Below are 19,259 nucleotides of genomic sequence, written 5' to 3' on the forward strand. Positions count from 1 at the left end.
TTCAAATTTAATTATAAGATCTGGATATTTATAACTCTGTGATAGTAAAGTAATGAGGCTTATTTTTCCATTTCATTTCTAAATTCGTATTGTCATTTCACGTTGTCAGTTTAGGAACTTTATACAGATTTAAAGAATGTGGCCATCATTTACAACAATTGTGACTTCCTTTTATAAAATTATATTTTGTTTTGGGCATGATCACTTTATCATGCCTAGACAGTAAACAAATCATCCCCTGAAAGGGAGATTTGACCTTTGGAAAATAGGTGATTATGAAAAGTCTGATGATCAAATGGGGGAAATGCTATTTTTTTTTGTAAAGAGGCGAATGTCTCTCTGTTTTTCCATAGCTCACAAACTGAGATGCATCACAAGTTGAGATACAAACTGAATTAAGACAAGTTAATTCAGATTGGTTAGGAACTCAGTCAGCATTTGAGCCAAAAAACATTGGCTTTTACTCTGAGTGAACTAAGAATGAATGAATAACTGAATTCACTGAATATTGATTAAATACTTAATATGTGACAGGTACACTTCCAGATGTTTGGTAACAGTTCTGTACAAAAAATATTTGCACTCCAGGTATTTACATCTTAGAGGGAGAGAAAGAGGAAAAAAAATAAATAAGCTTAAGAGTAGGTTAGGAGAAAGATAAAGTAGGGAGGGAGAAAAGCTCTTCTTGGAGGAGGATTGCAATTTTAGATATTGTGGTTCAGGAAAGTCACTCTGTAAAGATGCTCTTTGAGCAAGGGCATAAAGGAAGTGAGGGATGGGGCCATGCAGATATCTGGGTGGGTGAGCATTCCAGGTGGAAACAACTGGTCCATGGTAGGAGCTGTGGGCAGAGCTCCTGCTGTCAGGGCAGAGTAAAAACAGGTGGTAAGTAGGGAGCAGATTGTGTAGGGCCTGTGGGTCGACAACAAGACTTTGACTCTGAGTGAGTTGGGAAGCCATTAGAAGATTTTTAATAGCCAAGTGTCTTGATCTCACATTTTAAAAAGATCACTGTGGCTGCCCTGTTGAGAATAGACTAGAGGCAGACAAAGGCTAAAGAAGCAAGACCAGTTATGAAGCTATTACAATAATCCTGGTAGAGATGATGGTGGATCAGATTAGTGAGAGTTATTGGTCATGGCCCCAAGAGGAAACAGGTGGCACACTTAAATTTTGATAATTCAAAGAGTGAATTTTGTTAGTTTGTTTTCCAAAGGCATTAATTATAAAGTGTGGGTGGCATATAGGGGAAACAAATGGGATGGTGTGGTAACCCAGGATGAGTAATTCTTACTGTGCCTGGGCCAAAAAGAATAAGGGAAGAAAAGAGTTCCAGAATCTGACAAAAGAGGAAAGTTGTGTAGAGGAGGTCCTCTTGAGAGGGGCAGAGATATGGCCATCCCAAATGACCTCACAGAGTGAGCCAGTGCAATAGATACCATGATCTCACTCTCCTCCATCCACCCAGTCTTCCTCAAAGGCTCCCCATTGACTAAACCCAGTCAGGGGCCAGAGGGCAAGGAAACCATCCATGTCCTTATAAGTTCAGACTCCTGGGGCAGAAAGCAAACTGGCTGGAGAGACAAGTATAAGTTACCCACCACTATCTACTCCCCTTGCCCTCAGCTTTTTCTCCTTTCTTCTGGAAAGTTTATGTTTATGTCTTCAAACTAGGGAAAGCATGAAATCCCATCAGATACCATAACACTGTGGTTGTTGTCTGTTCAGTAATCCTCCTAACTACCATATATCATGATAAGCACCACTTGTGTTATTCATATAAAGTGGTAGAAAAATAGAAGAAAGAAAGAAATGACATGAAACAGAGCTTACACAGTCTTTGCTACTGTACTTGATCATGAGCCAAAATTGGTAATCATGATTATCTTCTACAAATCAATTGCATATTTTTCTCTCCTTGGCCAGCACCATATAATCAGGCTCTTTACCTGGTAGAATGACAAAAAACTTCATTCATATGATATATGAGCCCTTGATGTCTTATCTTCTTTGGTCTTCCCACACTTTTCCACTGGTCAAGGACTTTTGGCCAAAGGAGTACTAATAGGTACCCCACCAAATGCATGGGTTCCTAAAATAATCCTCTTGCCCCCATTATGTAGCAGTGACTCATTTTCCCCCTAGTGATCAGGGTCAATCAAGATCAATTACGTTCATTAGAACAAGGGCCTTCTTCTCTCACTGTTGGCTCAGTGGCACAAGGAACAAAAATGACAAGGGTGAAGTCTTGGTTTCCAATCATTGAATCAATGATATTATTTCTTGGTGGAAGCATTTGAGGTGGACACCAGGGCCTCAAAACACAGTGAACCTTAAGTTGTGGAGGTGGGAGGAAAATATTTTGTCAAGTAGTTGATTGGTAAAATAATGAGAGGGGTCATGCTACCACTTTGTTCCTGGATGTATACATTTAGGATAAGTTACAGAAATGAAGGAATATGTATTGCCCTTGTATTTAAGGCATATATTCCATCTATAGCATTGCACCCAATTTACCAGGCTATTGCCTTACACTTGCACATGCTAAGTGAAGTAGGTATGATGCCACCACCTGCTCTGGATATCTCTTGTTCCATTTCTTCCTTTGGTATATGTGCAACCCAATTACAGAACCTCACTTCAAAGATCTATTTCTTGATACTTTTGGTAGTAATTACTGTCATTTGGGTTCTCAATCAGGAAACAAGTGCCCTATTCAAATTAGGATAATTTAAGGAAGGCTTATTTACAAAGTGACTATTTACAGAAGTATAGGTGGAATATAGGGAAACTACAGTGAAGAGTGTGATGACCTACTGTTATGATCAGAGGATTTGTTACTGCTAGGCCAGAAGAACCTGAACCCAGAAGGAGAAAAATGTGTGAAGGAGGTACACTCAAGGAGGTCCTCCTTGAGAGGAATAGGTACCTTCAATAGAGGCATGCCAGCCTGAGGGGATTGCGTGATGGAAGCCAGGAACATAATCCCTGGAACTCAGCCTCTCTCCATTCTCTCAAACTGTTGTCAATGCTTCCCCATGATTGAACCTAACTGGCAGGTAGGAGGTAAGAGAGCAGATTTAGAGAGTTGGGTGGAGAAGGGTGGAGGGGAAAATGGAAGACATCTGGATGTGTGGCAGTGATGAGAAGAGTTTGGATTCTCTTAATTTGAAGGTAGAGCAGATAGAATTTGCTGACAGATTAAATATGGGGTATGAGAGAGAGAAATCAGGGTGACTGCAGTTAAAAAAATTATCTGAATAACTAAGGTGAATAACACCTTTCATCTGAAAGGTGAAACTGACATTTACTGAGATGGAGAAGAATGAGAAAAGGGAAGGTTTAGGTGGATTAAAATGTAGATGCTTAATTTTGGGATATATTCAATTCTGATGCCTATTAGACATCCAGTGGAGAAATTTAGTAGGGTGTTTGATATATGACCCTAGAGTTCTTGGGAGAGGTCCAGCTTAGAAATACTTAAAGCTCTGAGTCTTGATGAGATCACCAAAAAAAAAGGGCATATAATAGAAGTCTTAAGGGCTTAGGCCAAACACTGCAGTGATTAGAGTTTAGGACGATTAAGAAGAACCAGTAGGGCTTCCCTGGTGGCGCAGTGGTTGAGAGTCCGCCTGCCGATGCAGGGGACAAGGGTTCGTGCCGCAGAGCGGCTGGCCCCATGAGCCATGGCCGCTGAGCCTGTGCGTCCGGAGCCTGTGCTCTGCAACGGGAGAGACCACAACAGTGAGAGGCCCACGTACCGGAAAAAAAAAAAAAAAAAAGAAGAAGAACCAGTAAAGCTGACTGAACAGACAATGTAGTTCAGAAAGATAAGTTATCAAATGATACTGACTGAATTTGATGAGAATTAACTATTGTATTTAGAAAACTTTAAGTCATGATAACCTTCATGTTTAGTAGACTAGCTGGGATAAGAGCTTGAGTAGAGTGGGTTCAGGAGAGAATGGAACAACAAAAAAAAACTGGTCAGTGGGCATACAGATAACTTTTTTTAAAGAAAATTTGCTCTGAAGGGCAGAAAACAAATGGGGTGTTTTCTGGAGGGGAAGATGGGGTTATTAGTTTTTGTTGTCATTGTTATTGTTGTTGTAATGATGGGAGATATCAAGTGCCTGATTCTGGGATGAAAGAAATGATCCATAAAAGAGGAACAATCGATGTTCAATTTAGCAGAAAGAGGGGTGAATTGCTGGAGAAATGTCCTCTAGTGGGTGAGAATGAAAGAGTTGGTCTTAGCTAGATACATGACAGTTTACTGTTGCAGCAGGAGAGAAAATAGACTATATGGGCTCATGGGAAGGTAGGAGAGGAGTTGCAGTGATGAGAACTTAGGGAGGTCTAATCTGATAGCTTCTGTAATCGAAGATTAAAATTCAATTAAAATTTTTATATACTACTATTGTTAAGAAATCAGAAGACTGAATCTAGGCACATTTTATCATGTCATTATATAAAAGTAAAGTTAGTTAATTTTCTCAAATGTTGCTTTGATTTTGTATTAGCTATAGGGTGATCTTTATTTGTCATTTCCCCCCAAATTAGGGAAAGATTATGCTTAAGAGAAGTGAGATGGTTCTATTCATTCTGGTTTTTGACTTTTAGGTTTGTATTAGTTTCTATTTTTTAAAATGAGATGTCAGTTCTACATTATACAGTGGAATGAATGAACGGAGGTCTGCCCTTCAGTGTGGTTTTAGGGGTACCCAATCCTTCCCTTATTCTAAAATCCTTACCTTAGAGATCATATCAGTACCTAAATTTCCTGCCATTATTCTGTACTTAGAATTGAACCATAACCTCCTGGAGGATATTTAAAATTTCATCTATTATTCATGAGGGACTATACAAAACCCATTTGACCTAATCATCATTCTTGCTTGGTTTATTTTATCATATTAACACGAAAGAAAGTGGAGCCTGGAGTCTATGACACACATATAAGGTGAGTTTTGATCAAAGTAGGGAGTTGAGAGTGACTGAAGATTGACCCCCAAAATGCTCTGATGTAAAATTGTTAGTTTTTTTTTTTTTTTTTTTTGCATTACACGGGCCTCTTACTGTTGTGGCCTCTCCCGTTGCAGAGCACAGGCTCCGGACGCGCAGGCTCAGTGGCCATGGCTCACGGGCCCAGCTGCTCCGCGGCATGTGGGATCTTCCCGGACCGGGGCACAAACCCGTGTCCCCTGAATCGGCAGGCGGACTCTCAACCACTGCGCCACCAGGGAAGCCCTAAAATTGTTAGTATTTAAAGATAAGTTTATCTTCTCTCTTAGAACAGCTAAAAGGATAACATTTAATTACTGCTTACTGTGTTTTGGACAGTACATAAAAAACATTTAAATCTAGTGTACATGTGTTGGGTTTTTTTAAGCCTAACAATAACAACTGAGGTTATTGTTTTAGAGATGAGAAAACCGAAGCTTAGTTTAAATAACTTGCCCAAAGTCATAAGATTAGTAGAGGGTCTAGACAAGATTTTGGAAAAGATCTATCTGACTCCTTATAATAAAACAATTCATGAGAGCAGACATCCCCCTGGTATCTGTTAAGTGCCTTGTGTACAGTTTGCCACTGACAAATGTTTATTCATTCAGTGAAGGGGACTCCCCTACATTATGCTGTGAATTGTCCCACAAATGCAAAGTAAAGTGGAACATTAAGATGCTTTGCACAGGTAATTGACACTGCATTAATTAAGACCAAACTAAAATCCCATCATGTTTTCTTTTAGTTAGTCCGGTAGTTGAGGCCAAAATGCTTTCTGACACAAAACAGCACATGCCTTTATGTCTTTCACAGTACATATTTCTTTTTTGTTGTTGTGTGATTCCTAATAAACCTGCAGGTATATTTTTGTTTTTGAGATCATTTGAGAAGTGTTGCCTAATCTTCAGATTCTCTAAGGCATCCATGTGAACACGAGGACCACCCTAAGCAATATGAGATATCTGGCTACATTCTGATAACTCTATTTTCCACTGTAACTAATTCCAATTTACTTGCCAACAACTTCAGACATCAACTGAACCCTTGCTGGAGGGGAAAAGCAGCTTCAGGGGGTGGGGACGTATTTCAAAGGATATTGAATAAGATTAGTTTTTTTTGTAATTGGGAAATAAGAAGCATTGCTCTGGGGGGTAATGCCTGTACTGCAGAAGAACTGAGTCAGTACAAGGTTTGTAAATGGCTCTCCTTTCTATATCCATTCAATTCAAAGATTTCTGGGTAAATCTATGGAAGGAAATTCATGCAGGAAAGAGGGTGGAGATGGAAAAAAAAAAGTTCATACTTAAGTCACAGTCTATGGATAAGAAGGAATTTGAATATTAATGCACAACCTTGAGAATTAAATTCCCTGTCCAACAACCTTAAGAACTGGCAGCTGGCTGGACGCTGATAAGGAATGCTGGGAGGGGGTAGGTCCGGGGAGGAACCCGTTCCCAGGGAAGGCTCTCATCCCTGGCTGGCATTCGAAAGAATTACAAAGCATGATTCAGAATCTAATTTTGTCAGCTGGTGATTGGCTCCCACAAGGCTCTGGCCTCACAATGTGTTGTATTAAGTAATGGGAATTGGGTTGTGCCCTTTTTCTCTGTTTCACGCCTCCCAGCCCATTTTTCTTCACAGTGCTTCCCATGTCGCCATCATGAACTTAGGTGTACCTGTTTCCATATATGTTCCAAATGGCAATTTAAAAGGTCTTTGCAATGCACAGATGTAAAACATATAGAAGGATGCCAACACCACACTGAATTTTTAAAAATTTAATTTTGATTTTTTGACTCTTAGGCTGCATTGGGAATAACAGCATGACCATGTCAGGATGGGCAAAACCCAGATGGAGAAGGGTCAATTTAGATTAAACTTCTCCATATCCTAACCCTGATTTGGAGACTTTGTGCAAGAGAGGCTTTTATCACGGGTAAAGAGTAAACCTCCATGCAGAAATAAACATACTCTGTGAGAAATCATTTGGTTTATGTTAACTTCACAGAAAGGGAAAAGGATGAAAATGGACTCTGGAACTCGCTTTTTTTTGCAGTCAAATGCCAGATACCTGTCAAAACATCTGTTTATCCTTTATGATATGATGTATATCATCAATGATGAAATTCATTTTAAGGATAGTGATTTGCAATCTACAAAAAGGTGGCATTATATGTTTAGAGGACCTGAAATATGGTTTTTATCATTCCTTACATAGCCTAACGGGTTAGTTTCTCAAAGAGTTATGTAACCAGACTATTTTTCCCTCCATTTTAAGATTTGAGAACTTTGTTATTCTCCCTGGTTTCCAGAACGTACAAAAATATAATTAATGAGTGAGAGTGATGTGTTCATTGGACAGAAAATGTTAAGCTCAATAAACATTTCTTAGAATATTTTTTCTTAAAATTAAATCACAGGATCTGTTCTTTTCCATTGAAACGATTTCCATGAAAGAAAATTAAAAGATCCCCTCTCAAAGAGTTGAGCAATCTTAGTTCTATGCTGTCATTTCTTATCTTCAACTCATACCTGTTTCAGATAGAAAAAGCCAGCCGTTGTTAAAGAAAAGGTCCGGCATAAGATACTAGAAGACCTAGACTCTATTTTTGTTCTGGCACCAACTAGCCATAGCAATCTGACTGAGTCACTTTCTGGACCAATTTTCTCATTTGTAAGAAGGAGGGATCTGGCTAGATCAAAAGGCAAACACGCTTGGCCAGCAGGCAGCTTCCAGATGTGTTTCCCATGGCAAGCAAAGTTTTTTTTTAATCTATATTTGAATTCCTTTGGATAGACATGCATTACCACAGCACCACAGCCCTCACCATTCTTTATTACCCTGTTTGTCTGTATATGTGTACCTATGTATCAGTTAGCTTTTGTCATGTAACAAAAACCCCCAAACGTAACGGCTTAAAATCACAACTGTTTACTTAGTTCAATATTCTAGGGTCGGTCATTTAGTGAGCTTATTTGGGCAGTTAGTTCTGTTGGTTTTACCTGGGCTCACTTACTCGTCTATGGTCAACTGCCATTTAGCAAGGTGGCTCTCTTTCTGGCTGGCTGTCACCTGGGGCAGTACATATTTCTGAGACAGCTCCTCATCCAGCAGGCTCACTTGAGATTTTTCCCATGCAGCCTCTGGGTTCCAAGGCCACAAAAACGGAAGCTACAGGGCCTATTGTGGCCTAGGTTTGGAACTCTCCCAACATCACTTCTGTTGTGTTCTGTTAACTAAAGCAGGTCACAGACCAACTTGGATCCAAAGAGTGGGGAAATAGGCTCCATCTCCCCAAGGAAGGGACTGCAAAGTAATTTTGGTCATTTTTGCAATCAAGTACAACCTTCCCGTAAGCATGTAATCTTGCAAACTGTGGACTGCATGGCCTTGAATTCATACCCAGACTTAAACCAAAGCAAATAACAACCAAAACAAACTAACTGGACACTCCTACCTCTATAGCAGGAGCATACTCATTGCTCGACAAGATGTTCAAATATAAATCACTTTAGAGCAGTATTAGAAAGTACGTTGCCCGTTGAACCACAAGTCCCCAGATGGTTGGGGATCTCTGCCCTTGGTGACCAGACATTTGTGCCAGAAGCTTCTGGCAGCTTCTGAACTTGGGTTATGCCCTCGTCATAATAGAGAGCTTCAGTTCAATGGTGGTCAGCCTCAGGGGTGGGAATTCTGACTGGAAAAAGGAAAGCCTCCACTGTGCCCCTGCATGTCCCTGCAGACAGAACACAATCTGAATCACTTAAGGGGGTTGGAACTCAGTTTCCAGACCCCCGGCTTTGACTGTTTCCCAGAATACTCTTAGTTTGAAATGATGATATAGGGAAATTTCCTTTAGAGTAGAGAGATGACTAACTGTCTTTCATGCACAGTGTGAAATGAAGGAAAGACTGTCCAGTTCTGAAATACACAGATAGTAAACCTCACTTTATAAAAAACAGACTTGCCCTCCTCAGGCTCAGTTGTAAGCTCTATGTATGTAAGTAAATTTATCAAGATAAATAGATAATATGATATACATTCATTAATTGGCCATGTACTAAGTTCAGAATATTGTCCTGGATACTGTAATGACTGGAAATACATATAAAATATGTTCCTTCTCTCAAAGGGACAAAAGTCAGTCTGTGATAAGAGCTATTCAAACTCTGAGTCCTTATGAAAGAATTTCTATTCACATGACTCAGGAAAATTATAATAAGTTTTCTCCTGTCACAAATATTTTAACTGAATCTAGTAAATAGAGAAATGACTTATTTCATCACTTAATTTTTAATCTAAGAAGGAAGATATACAGATAGATCTTAGCTTACTGTTTTCCTTTGGGGAGGTGACAAGACAGATGGGGAAAGATACCTCAGCCATAATATTTAATTAAGAATGCCGAGTTTCTGGTTTCAAGTGAAGCTTGCTCATTCCCCTCGTGGAAAGGAGCTTTGAATCTGCATCTTCCTCAATAGTTGGGTTAGCAGGAAGGGAGAAAGGCAGTTAAGCCCCTCAAAATGATCGAGCCTGGGAAGAACATGCAGAGACTGAAGAAACAGCTGATGCTCTGCGAGAGATTATTTCAGGAAAAAAACAAGCAACTTGATAGAAAAAAGCGGACAAAGGACATTAGAAACAATACATGGAAGAGTGTATCCAAGTGGCCTACAAATGTCTGAAAAGATGCTCACGCTTATTAGTAGCCAATACAGTGCAAACAAGTAAAATAAGGTATTATGTACTTCATATCTGTTCTACTGCCAGCAGTTAAAAATAACATTATCACTGAATACAAGTAGTCATATCCTAGAGGGGAGGCCTAAGAAACCATGTTTCAACAAACTTTCCAGGTGATTATAATGCACGTGAATCTTTGAGAACCAGGGCTCTTGTGTAGACCTACAAATTGTTGCAGACATTTTGGAAAGCAAGTTGACAAAACCTAATGAAATTACAAATACATATACCCAGCACCCCTAAGTCTGACGATCTTTCCCATAGAAAGAAGTACTAGGAAATATAAATATACGGGCAAGGATATTTATTGCAGCTTTGTCACAAAGGCCAAATCCCAAAACACGTTGAAGACATAACAGAATATTGAATAAATATATCCAATATTAGGGGAAAAGTCTTAAAATATGAATTAGTTGTACATTAGAAGAGCTTTCAACAAATTTTTCCATGGAGGAAAGCAAGTTGTAGAAATCTGTCAATATGATCCAATTTTGTTAAGCAATAATAAAAATTATGAATTGGTGATAAGTAAGCAAGAGAAAGAGAGAGAGAGAAGGGAAAAGGCAAAGAGACCAGAAAAAAGAAGAGTCTCAAGAAGACTGCCTAACATCCAAATAAAAACAAATGGAATAACAGCGGGAAAAACATTTAGGACCGATTGGCGACTTGCCCGAAGTTATGCAGTTATTCAGGGACAAAGCCTGAACGGAAAGACTAGTTCTGACTCCAAACTCATGTCTATTTCCATGAGTATACACCCTATGTCTTGTTCAAAGGTTAAGTCCTGGGAGAATTGTTCAGTTCTGATCCAGTTTTGACCTCGTCCATAGCATCTCATACATGATAGCTGCTCATAGCTGATTCACTTTGTTATAAAGCAGAAGCTAGCACACCATTGTAAAGCAATTATACTCCAATAAAGATGTTAAAAAAAAATTGTTTAAAGAATGGAGAAAGGAGTAAACAATGCGAGCATATCTCAAAACGGGAGGCAGCAATATTGTGTTCATTTTACTCACTTGTTAGAAAATCTTCACAAAGTTCCATTTTGTTATCTCTATCAAATTCAAGCAGCTTTGCTTGATATTAAAAATGCACAGAAGCTAACTCCAACTTCCCAGCCGTGCCCTTCCCCCTCCTTTCTCTCAAGTTTTCTCCAGTCCAGCTGTTCCTCTTTCTCAGCATCCCCTCCGTGCTTTCACTGGAAACTCATCCCTCCCTTCCCCTTTCCTCCACTTCTATCCATCTTCCAAGCCTGGTTTCTTTTCTATCTCTCCCATTAAATTTCCTAGGAATAGCTCTTATATTTCCACGCCCTTACGATGTCTTTTTACCCACATTATCAAGCCCCTATGGTCAGAGACTATAGTATAAGCTGCTTTGTTCACTCATAGGACCTTTTTCAATACTTTGCCTTTAGTACAAATTTAATAATGTCTGTCCATGATTCAAGTTTTTGTTCTAAGTAAACAGGAATATTTGCCACTTGTCAATGTCAGCCTTCACTTGGCTTGTTTTGAAAGTGTCTGAAGCCCAGATGTCCTGAATGGAATTAATTATAGTCCCTCCATGAGCCTATATCTCTTTCTATGTTTTCTGTCCCAGTTACTAATACCATCATTAATTCAACTGTCCAAACCAAAAACCTCCCATATTTGATCCCTTATTATTTGTACCTCTCACATTTAATTGGTTGCTAAGTTTAGTTGATCTCTCCCCTGGCACACTGCCTCTTCATGTATTCCTTTCTTTCCACCGACACTGGCAATGCCATGGTTCACGTCCTTGTGCTCCCAGTTCCTATTGTACCAGCTTCTTGATACCTCTGGTTCTCACTCTCCAAACTGTCCTTCAGAGGGTCACTGGAGTTAATCTTTGCAAGTGCCATTTCACTTCTTAAAAAACCATTAAGAATAAAGACTAAGCATCAGTGTACGGCATTTAAATCCTCTTCCATTGGTTCCCCTCCTAACTCTTCTGTCTTCCCTCCCCATCCCATCCACACACACAGTATTATGAGTTTGCACATCTTCCCACCTTTCTTCCTGCTTCTCCCCCAATCTGAAATACTTTCCTCGGGAATTCCCTGGTGGTCCAATGGTTAGGACTTGGCGCTTTTACTGCGGGGCATGGTTTCAGTCCCTGGTCAGAGAACTAAGATCCCACAAGCTGTGTAGCACGGCCAAAAAAAAAAAAAAAAAAAAAAAAACCTTCCTCTCTTCTCTACTAACCTAAACTCTGTCTGTAACCCCTATTAAAGAGGAAATATTATTATAACATATTAGATAGTTTTGTTATTGTTAAAGGCTGAATTCAAATGATTATTTTCTCTGTGACATTTGTCTTGATATTACCAATGAATATCCATGGGTCTTCCCTCTGTACTCTATACTCATGAATAAGTCTCCATATAGCTTTCATTTTTTTATTATGATTAGCTATTTGCATATCTTTCTCTTCATACTTGATTGTGAGGTCTTTGAGAAGAGAGACTGTGACAAACTCACCTGCATATTCCCACAGCGTCTGGTCCATGAGTGATACATAGTAATGGCTCCTTGATTGTTTGATGAATGTATGAAAGAATGAACGGTTTCTCTCATCTAATTGTGCTGGGGAATTGCTTATACTGAATGCTTTGCAGTGTCCCATCTACTTCCTTCAGCTGGCAATAGTAAGCACGTGTTTGTTTTCAATTCATAATTTAATTTTTTAATTTATATTTGTATCAGAGCAATATATGGACACAGATAAAAACATTTTTTAAACGTTTAATGAAGAAAATACCAGTTCCTCACTCCTTAGTCATTTTCCTATTTTCAACTCTTTTGACTTTTCCTTCTGCTTTTTAGGTAGACATTCTTAAAAATATGCATATACTGAAATGTGTTAGTGTATTGATTGTAGACGTTATCTATTGACTTGCAATTATACTTGGTAGATTAATAGTTAGCTCTGTCCAGTAGAGAAGACCATAATCTGAGGCCAAGCAACAGAGTTTTGCCTACACAGAACCAGGGGATTCTCAAAGGGATCAAGCCTGTGACTTTCCCTGTGTTAGCCCCTGACTCTCTATAACTCAACAAACTGATTTCTTAGCTTAACTGATATGACCATTGGCTTAAGTCTTGGGGCTGTCTGTAGAGTCCACTGTAATGCTTACTTCTCTTCAGTTGATGCCTATGTTTAAATATTAGTTTAAGATTAATATCTTATATTTGCATTTATTAGATGCAATAATCTTGCATTAAAATCTTGGCAAACACTATATGTAGTCATCATCCACGTACCTCTTATGCATTCACTCCTATGAACTTTTGGAAAATGCCAGTGCTATTTCCCGTTTGGAAATACATGGGAATACAAATTATGCAGAAATAACATCTGTAAAGCATAGTTTTTCCTTTGAAACTTCTCAAGAAAATATTGTAGCCATATCAATATTAAACAAAATTAAACATAACTTTCAGAACAATTCGGTACATTTCCAAGAGAAGACTCGTGAAGGTTAGTTTTTATCTTTTGTCATTCAGGTACAACTTCATACCTCAAGGGGAGATGGTGTCAAATGTAAGCCGTGTTTGTCCTAGACATGTTCATTTAGTCAGAAGAGGTCAAAGGCTATGAAATGTCCAACAGGTTTCCTTCTTATATCTTGGCCAAGAATGTACAACAAAGATAGAGATAAGGTTAAGAAAGCAAAAGCAGGTGTGGTCTAATCCTAGATGGTCTGTGCTTAGGAAGAATGTTTTAATTGTTAAAATGCAGAGCCTGGTAATGCTTCCTATCACTGTGTGGTCAGATTATTAACAGTGGTGCTGTCATCAGCAACATCATTATTGTGTCTGACCATGTGGGTGCATGCCTCTTAGTGACTCAGAGTGATATCATCAGTGTAGGCCAGGGGGGTACTGGCAAAGAGAAAGACTGAATCCAGTAGAGCAAGAGACAAAGAAAGTTGACTTTTGAGTCAACATTCATGTCTACAGGAGCTAAACTGGAGAAAGCCCAGAATGTCTCCATGGCCAAAGCCAAACAAATAGAATTTCTATGAAAGTAAATTCTTTATTAAATTAATGGACTTCTATGTAAATTTTAAATGGAGAAAAACAAGTTTAATGAAATAAAATATATTGCATTGCCCAACATATTGTCATAAGTCAATGTTTGGATGAAGTGATTTCTGGGTTTCTTCAGGTATGGTTTTGGAGTATGATGTTTTTCACCTGGCATGTCTTTGTCTATTACTTTCTTGGTAGGCTTTTGAATGGAATAGGGACAGACATTACTCAGAATTAGGAGAGAGATTGTCTTCCAGTAACAAATCTTTATTTTACATCTACTTTGCTCCAAATCTTTTTTTTTTTTAAGAGTTTTATTAATTAATTTATTTATTTTTGCTGTGTTGGATCTTCGTTTCTGTGCGAGGGCTATCTCTTGTTGTGGCAAGCGGGGGCCACTCTTCATCGCGGTGCGCGGGCCTCTCACCACCACGGCCTCTCCCGTTGCGGAGCACAGGCTCCAGACGCACGGGCTCAGTAGTTGTGGCTCACGGGCCCAGTCGCTCCGCGGCATGCGGAATCCTCCCAGACCAGGGCCCAAACCCTTGTCCCCTGCATTAGCAGGCAGATTCCCAACCACTGCGCCACCAGGGAAGCCCTGCTCCAAATCTTGTTGTTGTTTTGTTTGTGTGTATGTGTGTGTGCATGTAACAATACAATAAAAAAAATCTTAGGATATTTATCAGCAGACTATATGGACTTACAGATCTAGAGAGAAATTCAGATTTCTTAGAGCTTGAAGGTGCCTTACAAAAAGATGGGTTGTAAACAATGGACTTGCTTTTCTGATGCGTGAAACAGCCATGGAAAGTGCATTCCTTTCAGAGTTGGAGCATTTAAACAACTTCAAATCATTGTTTTTCAGTCAAAGAAATCACATTTTATAAACAAGAGTACATTTGTTACATGTGTGTAAGTTGATTACATTCATAAAAGAGCTCATGACTCGCTATTTTATCATTATTATTTTATTTGTTTTTTTATAATACATATTTATATAACATGACCACCTTTCATTTATCCAGAACAAATTAATTGAGTAAATTTTGAATATAACTTACCATATGTTTAAATGGAAAAGAATGAAAATGCTGTACTGCAAAATAAGAGACAATTCTTCTTACACCTGGAATCTGATATGAATAAAAGAAAAAAATGTTAATTTGACTTATATGTAAGCATTTCCTCTGTATTAAATGACTTATCTCTATATCTTTTCAGTCCTATCACCATTTCAAGTATTATAGTTACTTTTCCTATATTTTTTTAAATCTAAGTGAAGTTTTAAAAATTTATTCTGATGCCCAGCATGATGTAACACTGAGTGCTGAATTATAAACTAAAAGACCAGCAGCCACTATGGAGAGCAGTATGGAGGTTCCTTAAAAAACTACAAATAGAATTACCTTATGATCCTGCAATCCCACTCCTGGGCATATATCCATAAAAGACAAAAATTCTAATTAGAAAGATACATACACCCTAATGTTCATAGCAGGACTATTTATAATAGCCAAGACATAGAAGTAACCTTAGTGTCCCTTAACAGATGAATGGATAAAGAAGATGTAGTATATATATACAATGGAATATTACTCATCCATAAAAATGAATGAAATCATGCCGTTTGCATCAACATGGATGGAACTAGAAATTATCATATTAAGTGAAGTAAATCAGAGAGAGAAAGACAAATATCATATGATATCACTTGTATGTGAAATCTAAAAAAATGATACAAATGAACTTATTTACAAAACTGAAATATACTCACAGACATGGAAAATAATTTTATGGTTACCAAAGGGGAAGGGTAGGGAGGGATAAATTAATAGGATTAATAGATAACACTACTAAATATAAAATAGATAAACAAGGACCTACTGTATGGCACAGTGAACTATATTCAATATCTTATAATAACCTATAATGGAAAAGAATCTGAAAATGAGTATATATATATACGAGTATAACTGAATCACTTTGTTGTACACCTGAAACTAACACAACACTGTAAATCAACTGTACTTCAGTTAAAAAACAAATCAAGAGACCAGCACTGGGACTCTAACTTGGCCACAGATTTGCTGTGTAGTTTTAAGTCTAATCAGGTGATCTCTTTAGGTGTCAGTACCTGCACCTGAAGGAATCTACGGGGGATTGAATATAACAGTGCCTAAGGCTCCCCTTGGTTTCTACATTAAGTAAAGGCCTTTGGTCAGACTTGGTATGCATTTTACCTTGGCCATCAGAAGTTTGCCCTGGTCTTACCTCAGAACAGTACTATGCAAGGAAAGACGCTACACTATGTTCTCCTTCCCCAGAATCAAACTGTTTTCAAATTCACTTGGAGCTGGGAATGAAGAGCTCACTCCACAGGCGCATATGTTTTCTATTTGGAAAACAGATCTGGGGAGGCCATTCTAATCAGGCTTGTGCACCTTCCTTTGAACTTGACAGCTCAGTAAACAAAACAATACCTCCAAACTATTCCAAACACCAGCATGAGCTGCCATCCTTGATAAGTTAGTGTGTGAATCTCTCTTTCCTTTTTGCTTTTATTGGAAGTGACATATAGTATTTCTGCATCAAATTAAATCTGGCCCACATGGAGCTCTTTTATACAGAAAATGCGAGAACATGGGTTTTTGGCAGATGTAAGGTAAATATAGAACCTCTGATGGTGTTTGGGTGCTATGAAGCTTATTCCCTGCCACAGACCAGCAATGACTACATCGTTCACAAGTGGTGAGGCTGTGACAAAGTTGTGCAATTCCTCCAAAAGTTGTGGTATTAAAATTTATACTAATCACCCCACTGCCAATTTTATTCATGTCTACATATCTATCTAATTGTGTTAACTTTTATGGACTTTTTTTACTCCTTTCCATTTTCCATTCCCCCTTTTTTTTTTTCGTTGCTATGGAAAAGATTGGCTCATTAGTTTGGGTGGAGGAAGAAACGATGACAGTCAGCCTTGAGTCTGAAATGTGTTCTGGGGTCTGGGAAAGTGGGGTTTGAAAGAATTCTGAGCTAAATTAAGTATTCAGCGGTTTAAGTGAAACTATACTAACCTGAATCTCATGAAGTGACAGAACATGAATTGAAGACAAGTTAGTTCTTTATGGGGCAACAGACTTATTACCCCTGGCAGTGAAAATATGACTAGTTGTATTTTGTTCACAACTTGGTAAAAATGTTATGATATTATAAGTTGAAGCATAAAACTACTTAGCTTACATTCCCCATTCACTGGTATGTGATATTCAATCAACGGGAAATTAATGAGGGCCTACTATGTGCCAGGCACTTTGCAGATGTCAGGGAAATAAATATAGCTCAAAATTGACTGGAATTCTGGGAGTTATATAGAGTTTAGATGTTACTAAATTTCTGGTGGTTTCCAGATAACAATTAACCTCTGAGGTTATCTGTGAAGGCCATTCTGATGACTTCACTATTATATGCAGAGAGAGAACTCAATTCTTGGCATACATAGGTCCATCCCACATTTTGAAAATTAAGCGAGGTCCCCTGGAATGTTCTAGGAACCCAGTATTGATATTTGCTAATGAATCTAGCATTCAAATCTTTTCATGAGTCTTAAGAGTCATGGTTTCAAAGGCTTTTCACCTATGATTAAAGAAGAGGCAATTTTGAGGAAAACAAAAACAACAGCAAATTAGATCTAGGTGGAATCACTCAGAGTTTGCAGTTCATGGAAGGTTCTTGGATCCTGTTTGTAGGCGATCAGGAGATCAGGAACACCACACTTTAAGGAAAGCTAGGTCAAATTCTTATAAACCTAAATAATTCATTTACAAACATATTTTCTATTTTTCCTTTTGTTCATTTTAATAAGTTGTATACCTCTGGATATATATTCACTTCCCATCAATTTTAAAATTTACTAGCATGAGGGACTTCCCTGGTGGTGCAGTCGTTAATAATCTGTCTGTCAGTGCAGGGGACACGGGTTCGATCCCTGGTCTGGAAAGATCCCACATGCCACGGAGCAACTAAGCCCATGCACCACAACTACTGAGCCTGCACTCTAGAGGCCGCGAGCCACAACTACTGAAGCCCGCATGCCTAGAGCCCTTACTCCACAACAACAGAAGCCACTGCAATGAGATGCCCGCACACTGCAAAAAAGAGTAGCCCCCGCTCGCCGCGACCAGAGAAAGCCACACAGCAACAAAGATCCAACGCAGCCAAAAAAAAAAAAAATTGGCTATATTAAGAATTAAAAAAAAAAATTTACTAGCATGACATTATTATACCCTTATTATTTTATTAATGTCTTAGGATCTTTAGTGAAGTTCTCTTTTCATTACTGACATTAATTATTTGTTATTAAAATTTAATTTTAATTAAATTATTTGCCTTTTCTCGCCTTCCTTTCCTCTGTCCCTTTCTGGTTCTCTCTCTCTTGCTCTCTCTCTCTCCATCAGTCTCTTCAGGAGGATATTTTATTACTCTTTTTAAAGAGTCACCACTTAGCTTTGTATTTCCATTGTTTTAATTAATTTATATATTTATGCTTATTATTTCCTTTTTCTATTTTCTTTGTGTTCACTATGTTGTTTTTTCTTCCAACTTCTTGACATGGACACTTAGATTATTGACTTCTAGCCATTCTTCTTTTCTAATATATACATTTAAGGCTATGAATTTCCCTTTAAGCACAATTTTAGTTACAGCTTATAAGTTTTTATATACAATATTTTCATTTTAATTCAGTTCAAAATATTTTCTTTTTCTTTTCCTTTTTTTAATAGATATTTATTGGAGTATAATTGCTTCACAATACTGTGCTAGTTTCTGTTGCACAGCAAAGCAAATCAGCCATATGCATGCACATGTTCCCATATCCCTTCCCTCTTGAGCCTCCCTTCAAAATATTTTCTAATTTTCATTGTTTCTTTTTGACCTATGGGTTACTTAGAGGTGTACTGCTTACTTTCAAAATAGAGACTTTCTACTTATCTTTTTATGATCTCTAGCTTAATTCCACCGTGATTAGAGTATATCCTCTATATTATTTCAATTCTTTGAAATTTGATGAGATTTCTTATATATCCCAACATATATCATTTTGGAAATGCCTGTAAATATTTGAGAAAGATGTGATTTATGCAGTTTGGGAGTGCAGTGTTCTAAAAGTGAGGTCAGTCTTGCTAATCATGTTGTATATGTGTGCTCTCTACACTCTAATTTTTTGGTCCGCTTGTCAACTAAGAGTTTTTATTATAAACTTCTGCCATTTACATCAAATACTATTTGTACATCTATTGAAATGTTATATTACTTTCTCGTCTTTTCCATTAATGTGGTAAATTATATATATTGATTTTTAAATGTCAAATTAACTTTACATTTTAGTATTGATGATTTGTCTTTCTTTAAAAACTGTGTCTCTGAATTTATTTACTCGTATTTTGTGC

This window comes from Delphinus delphis, chromosome 15 (genome assembly GCF_949987515.2).
Source record: "Delphinus delphis chromosome 15, mDelDel1.2, whole genome shotgun sequence".
Taxonomy (NCBI): Eukaryota; Metazoa; Chordata; class Mammalia; order Artiodactyla; family Delphinidae; genus Delphinus; species Delphinus delphis.